This window comes from Pteropus vampyrus, unplaced genomic scaffold, assembly GCF_000151845.1.
Source record: "Pteropus vampyrus isolate Shadow unplaced genomic scaffold, Pvam_2.0 Scaffold2, whole genome shotgun sequence".
Taxonomy (NCBI): domain Eukaryota; kingdom Metazoa; phylum Chordata; class Mammalia; order Chiroptera; family Pteropodidae; genus Pteropus; species Pteropus vampyrus.
This window is the reverse complement of record NW_011888783.1, coordinates 15,785,158-15,795,057: the sequence shown is the minus strand read 5'-3', so window position 1 is coordinate 15,795,057 and position 9,900 is coordinate 15,785,158. Positions and strand designations below refer to the sequence as shown.

The 9,900-nt window shown below is 39.7% G+C and overlaps 1 long non-coding RNA gene and 1 pseudogene across 1 annotated transcript in view; one reads left to right on the top strand and one right to left on the bottom strand.

Annotated features, from left to right (window-relative positions):
* Window positions 1-4,702: 4,702 nt before the first annotated feature.
* The window catches only part of LOC111738207, a 36,836-nt gene continuing 31,638 nt past the window's right edge, over window positions 4,703-9,900 (top strand). The window contains exon 1 of the long non-coding RNA XR_002779774.1: window positions 4,703-4,764. This is a non-coding gene — a long non-coding RNA (uncharacterized LOC111738207). The remainder of the gene's footprint in view (window positions 4,765-9,900) is intronic.
* On the bottom strand, window positions 8,109-8,227 carry LOC111739588 (annotated as a pseudogene).

Below are 9,900 nucleotides of genomic sequence, written 5' to 3'. Positions count from 1 at the left end.
AGGCTTTTGTCTGGGCCAGCACTTAAGCGGAAAAGCGATGAAGCCAGAATTAGATTATGAAACTGAAAGTTAAATGGAGGACTTTGATAAAATAGGGTACAGAAACCATATGGTAGAAGTGTGATGACTTTACTGGCCATCCATTTTGTTTCAGGATGGATTTGGATGGATTTAGCTTCTTGATACTTGGTGGTTTTGTTTTGACCACATTTTTTTTTTTTTTTGAAAGAGATTAGAGATCAGGAACACAAACGTGAAAAACAAACAAAATACTCCCATTTTTACTACTAGTTTGTTCACTTAAAAACGTACTCAGAAGGATGCACCTAAAAATGGCACAGATGATAGAGGCTTTGTTCATCCCTCTTGTGACCACATGAAAGTTGAGACGGAAACACAGAGCAAACAGCAAGCAAAGTCTCCTGGGATCTAGATGAACAGAAGCACTACAACAGGGAGAGAAGTAATTAATCAACCTGCAACAGTAGAAGGTAGGAGGGGGCAAAGATACAGGGCTGCCTGCCTGGTCCTGAGTGGCTGAGTGGGACAGAGGCTATGGCAGTGGCAGCTGGCAGCTGGCAGCTGCAGAGACCTCTTAAAGGGGCCATATCTGCAACCGGATTTTTGTGGTGATGGACTTGCTTGCTCTGAGCACCAGCACTTGGTCGGCTGCTCGGGCGGCACCAGAGACTTACAGGGGGCCACTGAGTTGTTGGAGTGAGGGCCAGAGGCGAGGCTTTCTCATGGGCAGAAGTGCTGGCAGTATTGCCATAGCTGAGACATCATCAAACTGGATAAGAGAGGTCACTCTGCCCAGAGGATTCCCTGAAACTCTGCCTCCCCCAACTTGTGGCCCCACCCAAGCCACATCCAGGTGTATCCTCAGTGAATCCAGTGCTCCTTACTGAGCCAACCCCAAGACCCACACTGTTGGCAGCTGGCCTCAGTTTCTGGCATGACTTGTTGAGGCAACTATAAGCACAGCATCTGTGGATTGCTTGCCAAATCTTAACAGTTGGCCCTAGAGGGGTAGAGGCTTAGGCTAAATTTGGTCTGCAGCTGAATCCCTCTCAGGACTGTGCCACTGGACACCTAATTCACAAATCCACACTAATAAGACCGGGACACTTAGGAGTTTTGCTTCATACATAGAAATAGACATGGAAAGGCAGCCAAAATGGGAAGACAAAGAAGCAGAAATCATATGACAGAACAGAACAGAGATCCAGATATAATGGAGTCAAGTAATCTAACAGGTGCAGAGTTCAAAACACTGGTTATAAAGATGCTCAATAAACTTTTGGTTAAATTCAGTGAGAACTTCAAAAACATAAAAATGGAAATGGAAATTATAGAAGTGAACCAGTCAGAAATGAAGGACACGTTATCTGGGATGAAGAGTATATTAGAGGAAATCGACAGTGTATAAGGAAGAGGATCTAACCACCGATACAGAGGTTGGGGAAGCCATGGGCACCTTATCAGAACGGCAAGAAAAAAGCCAAGATGATAATAATTTAAGGAGCCTATGTGACAAAATTAAATGTAAAAACATCCAAGTCATAGGAGTACCTAAAGGGGAACAAGAAGTTGAAGAGCTGTTTGACGAAATAATGATGGAAAACTTCCCTAATCTGGTGAAGGAAATAGACATACAACCCCAGGAAGCTCAGAGAGTCCCCCAAAAGATGAACCCAAAGAACCCCACACCAAGACACATTATAATTAAAATGCAAAAGTTTAAATACAAGGAGAGAATCTTAAAAACAGCAAGAGAAAAGCAGTTAGTTACCTACAAAGGAGCACCCATAAGACTGGCAGTTGATTTTTCAAAAGAAACTATATAGGACTCAAGGGACAAAATATTCAAAGTGGTGAAAACCCAGAACATACAACCAAGAATTCTTTATTCAGCAAAGCTATCATTTAGAAGGACAGATAAAGAGCTTCCCAGACAAAAATAAGCTAAAGGAATTTATCAACACCAAACCAGTATTATAAGAAATGTTGGAGGGACTTCTTTAAGAAGAAAAAACATTTATCAAAAACAGGAATAAAGAATGGTAATAACTACATTCCTATCAACTAGTACCTCAAATGGAAAAGAATTAAATGCTCCAACCAAAAGATAGAGTGGCTGAATGGATAAGAAAATATGACCCCTACATGTTACCTACAAGAGACTCACGTCAGATTAAAAGACACACACAGACTAAAAGCAAGGGGATGGAGAAAGATATTGCCTTGATGGACCTAGAGGGTATTGTGCTGAATGAAGTTAGTCAGATAGAGAAAGACAAATATCACATGATTTCATGTACATGTGGAATCAAAAGAACAAAACAACAACAACAACAGAAACAAACTCATAGAGAATATTTTGAGGGCTACTAAATGGGAGGGGGGTTGGGGGATGATGAAAAAGGGCAAAGAGATTAAGAAGTACAAATGGATAATGTAATAAATATGTAGGGGGAAGAGGGGTACTAGATTTACTGAGGTGATCACTTTGTGAGTTATATAGTTCTCTAATCACTATGCTGTACAACTGAAACTAATATATGATTGTGTGCCACCTATAATTGAAAAAACTCATTGAATTGTACAATATAAATACAAGCAACTAATTATCTATTATATTTCAACAAAGCCAAGGGGAGAAAAAAAGAGAAAAAAATGTGCTCAGAGACAAGTTTATGTAATAGGCAATCTTTAAACAAAGAATCTTATAAAATGTGTAGAGCATTTTGTAATTTGAATAATCTCTAAGATGAAAAGCTCTAAAACTAACCAACTTTGTAAAATATAGAGGAAATAGAGAAAACCTCAGATTTAATTTTGACTTTGGAGTAAGAAGGTCTTTAGCTGATTCTAGTTAAAATATGATTGAAACTTTTGAGTAAATAACTAGTTCAAAAAAGGTTATCACATCCTCAGCACAACAATTAAGCACAGACCTCAGAAGCATTCTTCCAGTAGAGTATTTCAGGAATTCCAGTCTCCTCCTTGAAGGGACAGGTGCTCTGTGGTGATTGCTATAGGATCTTCAGTGCCTGGAACATTGCTTGTCACATAGTAGGTACTTGATAAATATTTGTTGACCTACTAACTCTTAGAATGCCAGCTACACAAGTTTGTGAAGTTTCTGTATTTAGAGAATCACTTAAAATGGAAACACCTGCTCTTTCTTATTCTGCTTCTTTCAGCTACCAACAAAAGTATCTGACAGAGAAGTATCAGAACACTAATCTCTAGCAGCAGAGGTATCAGAACACTAATCTCTAGCAGCAGAGGTATCAGAACACTAATCTCTAGCAGCAGATTGTTTTTGTGACTGACAATGGCTGAAACAGAATAAATCATGGGGAATCATCATTGGTTTTGACATAGACCAAATATGACAAACGATGTCCTAATAATTAATTCTACAACTATTGAAATGCTCCCAGAATTCCAAAAGTTATTTAGGCCTTCCATTTACCCCAATTTCTATGGAGGCTTTCCCTAAAACATTCCAAAAAGTTGAATCAGGAAAGAGAACTTAAGACCTCTTAAATACAAGAGTGTTAGTCAGAGACCCAGTCAGAAAGAAGACTGGATTCTAGTTTTGGAGATGGTTGTTGTAGTACATAATTTTTAAAAATATAGCTACCAGGGCCCCAGCCAGACTTACTAAATCAATATCATGGAGATTGGGTCCAAGGTCTGTATTTTTTTCCCAGATTCTGCAGATAATTCTAATGCAAATTCTTAGTTAAGGCTGCTCTAGGGAATAAACTAGAAATTATACATCTGTTTCAAGGGCAGGCAGGAATATTTGCCTTAGAGGAGGGCAGAAAATTTTTCTAGAGTCTCAGTGCTCTACGGGGAGAAATGTGTTATAGAAAAAAGGGCAGGCGAAGTCTGGCGACTTCCTTCAGAAAACTATTTAAATGGCTGTTTTCCTATTAGAAAGTTGTTCCTCATGCAAAACTCATTTCTTTTCGGTTTGTCCTTTGTGGAGAAAAGCAAACAAAACAAAACTGATCACTGTCTTCGTTTCTTGTATATATACATCATGTCTTCACTATAGTGGCATTATCAAATCCCAGTCAGAAAGTTCATATTATGGGTGAAACTGGATGAAGTAATTTTCTGGCACATTCAATAACTAAGCCAATACATTTGCCATATTGTGGATTATGTAGCAAAACTCCACTGCAGTCATTTCACCATCTCTTAAAGCTTCTGTCTTTGAGAAGCAATCATCATTCTTCTTTCCTCAGAGATGTTGTTTTCTAATATATGACATTTTACTAATCTTTTTCTTTATAGTTTTTACACTTGGTGTCTTTAAAAAATAATCCTTTCCTGCATCGAGATCATGATGATATTGACCTACGTTTTTTTCTAAAAGTTAAATGTCTTTTAAAATTGTTACTTTGTACCATTTTTCAAATTCTCATGTGTTATTGGAGCCCCATTCTAGATTCAGAGTGTAGAAAGTTCTTACCCAACACAGAGAAGAATACTTCTATAGCTCCTTCTATGGAGTCAAGATAAAAAATTCTCAGTACAGAATAAAATAAAATAGAAATGTACAAATAGATACGAATCTATGAAGTATGATCAAAGAAGATAGCAGAGCAGTATCAACTAATGGAAATATAAATTATTTTAAAGTCAATATGTATTTCCTCTAGAGAAACTGAAGCAATGAGACCTTAAGGCTTGAAAAGAGTAAGCAACTGCAGGATGTGTGTACTAATGGCTCGTAATCACGCTGTGAGTATGCTTATCACATGTTTGTCACATGTCTGGGAGGGATATACTTATTATATGTTTGTCAAATGTCTAGCAGAACCTTTAAGATGCTCTTGAGCAAAAGTCACTTTACAGCTCCATATCATGTCTAATAAAAAAAAAAAACAACCACTTCGAAGAAAATAACCTTTTGATAAAATTCCTGGAAGGTGTCCCATCTCTGAACCCCTGCTCTGGCCTCCCATACCCAACTCCTTCCTCGGATCCTTGGCTCAACTTTGGAACTGGTTGTTTGATCTGGGGCTCCAGCTGCACTGCATTATGAATGTCTGTTATCTACCGTCTTCTGTCTGCCTCGAGGAGTGCAGTCTGCCTCAAAGAGTGCATCAGACACCCAGCTGTGCCTACCTGTGATTGACTCGGCTCATTTGTACACTCTGCTCTGTCTAATCAGAATCATAGGACCTCCATGTAGGATCCTTAATACCATCTCAAGATGATGACAATAAGCTCTCAGCCATAGTGGAGACAATTACTTGCACTTGCAACACCAAACCGTTAGGATACTCTCCACATATTCAAATGGTCTAGTTGATAATTATCCCAGCAAAGGAAGCATTTCTATCAAAATAAAATAATCTATTTTCAAAGGCGTGAATTGTGTTAGGCTACCCTGGGCTGAATAGTACCACCCACTGTGGAAATACCTGTTTTCCTCCCACCAAGTAAATCTGATAGTTGGGTGGCATGAGTGATGATTCTGGTTCACCGGTTTCCCTACTCTCTACTATAAGATTACTGCTGTCACTGTAAATTTATCTTGGATAGAATGGGCCTCTGAAAGTGAGGCAGAACCAATAGGTTTGGTTTACCTGTTTTGGCCAGACCTTACCTTAATCACTATTTTGTGTACTTTTCTCCAAGTCTGCCTTCTCAGTAGAAAGGCACAGCTTGACGTTCTATTTCTGCCACTTCCAAATTCTTTCTGCCCTGGATAGCCCCCAAATCTGAGGCTCTGACATCTTGGATCCCCCAAATCACCTTCTCTCCTACAGTCATTGCCTATGGGCTCTCATCTGTGCCGTGTAGTTTCCCTATTGGTTAACATTCTAAACAAAAGCAGGGTTTTTGCCTGAGGAGCTCATCTGTCACCAGCAGCCTAGTAGGCTCTGCTTAGCTTAGCTTCAAGAATTGTAGGCATGGAATTCTCTTCCATCTTCTTAATAGTCCCAGGTGAGCTATTACCACTCTCAGTGTCCCCCTTCTGCTGGCGAACCTCAACTCCACCAACCCCTGAATTAGTTTCTCTGTGAGCCCCATAAGTATTCCAGTCACTTAGAGTTTATAGCTTATAGTAGTCTATATGTAAGTGTGTCATAGTTCATTGAATTTTCTAATGGGAAGTTCAGTAAATTCCAATTTCTTCCTCATAAAAAGATAGAATATCTTCTTTATTTTTTTAGTAGTTGCCATTAAATTGTTAACATATATTTAAATAATTTTTCACTTCTCAATTACAGTTGACAAACAGTATTATATTAGTTTCAAGTATACAACATAGTGAATAGACATTTATACGACTTTTGAAGTGATCATCCTGATAAGTCTAGTACCCATCTGACTTCATGCATAGTTATTACAATATTATTGACTATATACACTATGATGTACTTTACTTCCGAATGACAGTTTTTATAACTGGCAATTAGTACATATTAATCCCTTCCCCATTTTCACCCATCCCCTCAACACTGCCTCCCATCAAAGTGCTCTCTGTATCTATGACATTCTTCTGTTTTGTTTGTTCGTTTTTTTTAGAATCCTACAGTATTTTTCTTTTTCTGTCTGACTTCTTTCACTTAGCATAATACCTCTAGGTTTATCCATGTTGTCACAAATGGCAAGATTTTACTCTTTTTTACGGCTGAGGAATATTCCATTGTTTATATGTACCACTTCTTCTTTACCTGTTCATCTACTAGTGGATACTTAGGTTGCTTCCATATCTTGTCTATTCTAAATAATGCTGCAGTGAACATAGGGATGTATATGTCTTTTTGAATTAGTGTTTTGGATTTCTTCACATAAATACCCAGGATTAGAATTGCTGGGTCCTTCTTTGTCTCTTGTTATAGCTGTTGTTTTAAAGTCTGTTTTGTCTGATATAAGTATTGCTACCCCAGTTATTTTTTCAGGTCCTTTCGCATGAGATAGCTTTTCCATCCCTTTATTTTCAGTCTCTGTGTGTCTTTTGATCTGAAATGAGTCTCTTGTAGGGAGCATATGTAAAAGTCTTGGGTTTTTTTTAAATCTATTCAGCTACTCTTGTCTTTTGATTGAAGTATTTAACCCATTTACATTTAAATAATTGTCGATAGGTATGTAGTTATTGATATTTTATTATTCGCATTTTTTATTTTTCTTCCTCTTTCTCTTCTTCTCCATCTCCTCCTCCTCCTCCTTTTCATCTTCCTCTCCCCTCCCTTTCCCCCTCCTGTCCCTTTAACATTTGATTCTAAATGATAGCTTTGCTGGGTAGAGTATCTTGGTTGTAGGTCTTTGCTTTTCATCACTTTGAATATTTCATGCCAATCCTCTCTGGTCTGCAGTTTCTATTAAAAAACCAGCTGACAGTCTTTTGGGAGTTCCCTTATAGGTAAATGATTGTTTTTCTTTTCTCTCTTTGTCTTTAACTTTTGGCATTTTAAGTATGATGTGGCTTGGTGTGGGCCTCTTTGGGTTCATCTCGTTTGCAACTCTCTGTGCTTCCAGGGCTATGTCTATTTTCTTCACCAGGTTAGGGAAGTTTTCTGTCATCATTTCTTCAAATAGGTTTTCAATTCCTTGCTCTCTCTCTTACACTCTTACCCCTACAATGCAAATATTGGTACACTTGATGTTGTTCCAGAGGCCCCTTAACTATCCTCATTTTTTAAAATTCTTTTTTCTTTTTGCTGGTCTGATTGGGTATTTTATCCTACCTTGTCTTATAAATCTCTGATACAGTCCTCTGCTTCATCTAATGTATTGTCGAGTCCCTCTAATGTGTTCTTCATTTCTGTTTTTTTTTTTTATGTTTTCTATCTCCATTTTTATGTTTCCTATCTCTTTAAGTTCTCACTGAGTTCATCTACTTTTCCCCTAAGTTCACTGAGCATCCTTATAACCAATGTTTTGAACTCATATCTGGTAGATTGCTTGTCCCATTTTGTTTAGTTCTTTTTCTGGAGTTTTGTTCTGTTCTTTCCTTTGGGTTGTGTTTTTTTGTCTCCTCATTTTAGCTTACTCCCTGTGTTTGTTTTTATGTATTAGGTAAATCTTCTACGTATCCAGGTGTTTTTTTGTTTTGTTTTGTTTTTTTTAAATGCCTATAGCACCTGGTATTCTGAGGTGTTCTCCCTTCCAAATACTAACCAGGCCCGACCCTGCTTAGTTTCCGAGATCAGACAAGATTGAGCATGTTCAGGGTGGCATGGCTGTAGACTACATATCCTGTTTTTTGTAGAGTGGCCATATATAGTAGATATCCTATAGAGCCCAGTGGCACAGTCTCCTTGGTCACCTGAGCTGGGTACTTCCAGTATATCACTTATGTGGGTTGCGTGTGCCCTCTGTTGTAGTTAAGCCTTGGTTGCTGTTGGAAGGTCAGTTGGATCATTGACCCTCAAGCTGATTGGCTGTGAGGAATGGCTGTGACTACAGCAGAAGAGCTGTGTGCAGGGGCTGACCCTTCCCCCTTGAGCAGGATTGACTTTAGTGGGGCTCTGGTGCCTGCCTACTCTGCCCTTTGGGTGTGTCATTTGTAGAGGTGGTTGGGTGGTGCTCTGGTGTGGTCTTAAGCTGGCCAAGGGTGTTGGTTCTGAGGCCTCTTGAGAGGGGCTCCGGTAAAGGCAAGGTAAGCCACTGCCTGTATCCATCTGGGGGCCACTTGTATGAGCTACAAAGTGATCTGTAGATGGTCACCACTTGTGCTGGGCTTGAAGGCACCTGGGAGAGGCTAAACTGCAAACCAAGGTTGATAGCCCCTAGTACCAGGCTTGGGGTCACTTACCAAGAGGTAGCGGGCATGCCCAGGCCAGATGCTGCTTGTTTGGGGTTTGTGAGCCTTTGAGAGATTTTAGGAAGTGTCTTTAGCTTAAACCAAGATAGGCTATTTGTATGGAAAAGCCACCGGAAGCAGCTTGGGTGAGCCTGAAAGTTGGGCCCGGCAGGTCTCAGGGAATCACCCAGGCTGGGGTAATGGAAACTCATACTTGGTGCCTGCCTGCACCTGAAGGGTGCATTGCGGGAGGACTCAATAAAGGAACAATAATGTCTTCCAACACTTCTGTCTGGAAGAAAGCTGTCTTTCCAGCCCTCACCCTGAAGCCAAACAATTTCATTCCTCCCTGTATGCCACTTGTGCTTTTTGAGCTACTGCCCCAGTCCTGGAGCTTAGAGCAAGTGAGTCCATCAGTGAATAAATCTATGTGTGAGCCCTTTAAGAGGAACACTTGGGACTCCAGCAGCCCTCCGTCTCTCTCAGCCACAGTCACAGCTAGTTTTCACAGCCAGAAGTTATGTGGAATTCTCTTCCCAGCACTGGAGCCCTGTCTGGGACCTTTCACTCCTCAAGGGAGGACCTCTACAGCCACAATTTCCTCCTGTTTCTTAACCACCACACCAAGGGTGTGGGGGCTTGTTTCTTCTGTGTCCCTTCTGTGTCCCTCCTATGAGTCTTTGTGTGGCTTCTTCTCTATGTCCTTATTTATAGGACTTGTCTTCGGGTGGTTCTCAATGATGGTTGTTCTGTTGTTTAGTTGTAATTTTAATGTGGTCATGGGAGGAGGCAAGCATAGCATTTACCTACTCTGCCATCTTGACCAGAAGTTGTTAACATATATGTAACTAAACTTAAAAAACAGACAAAAATACCCCAAAGCCTGAAATTAATCTCTGGCCACCTCCTATCAAAGAAAAGGAATTTAATATACTACTGAATACAGCTTACCCCCACCTTTCATCCTAATATTTTCCTTGTTAGTATTGCCTAGAAAAACACAAAATAATATCAATTTATTTGTCTAAAAACACATTACCCACACATTATTACTAATTTCTGTACTCTCTAGTCTTTCTTGAATTTGACTCCTCCCAACCTGGGCCCTGGAAGTGGCA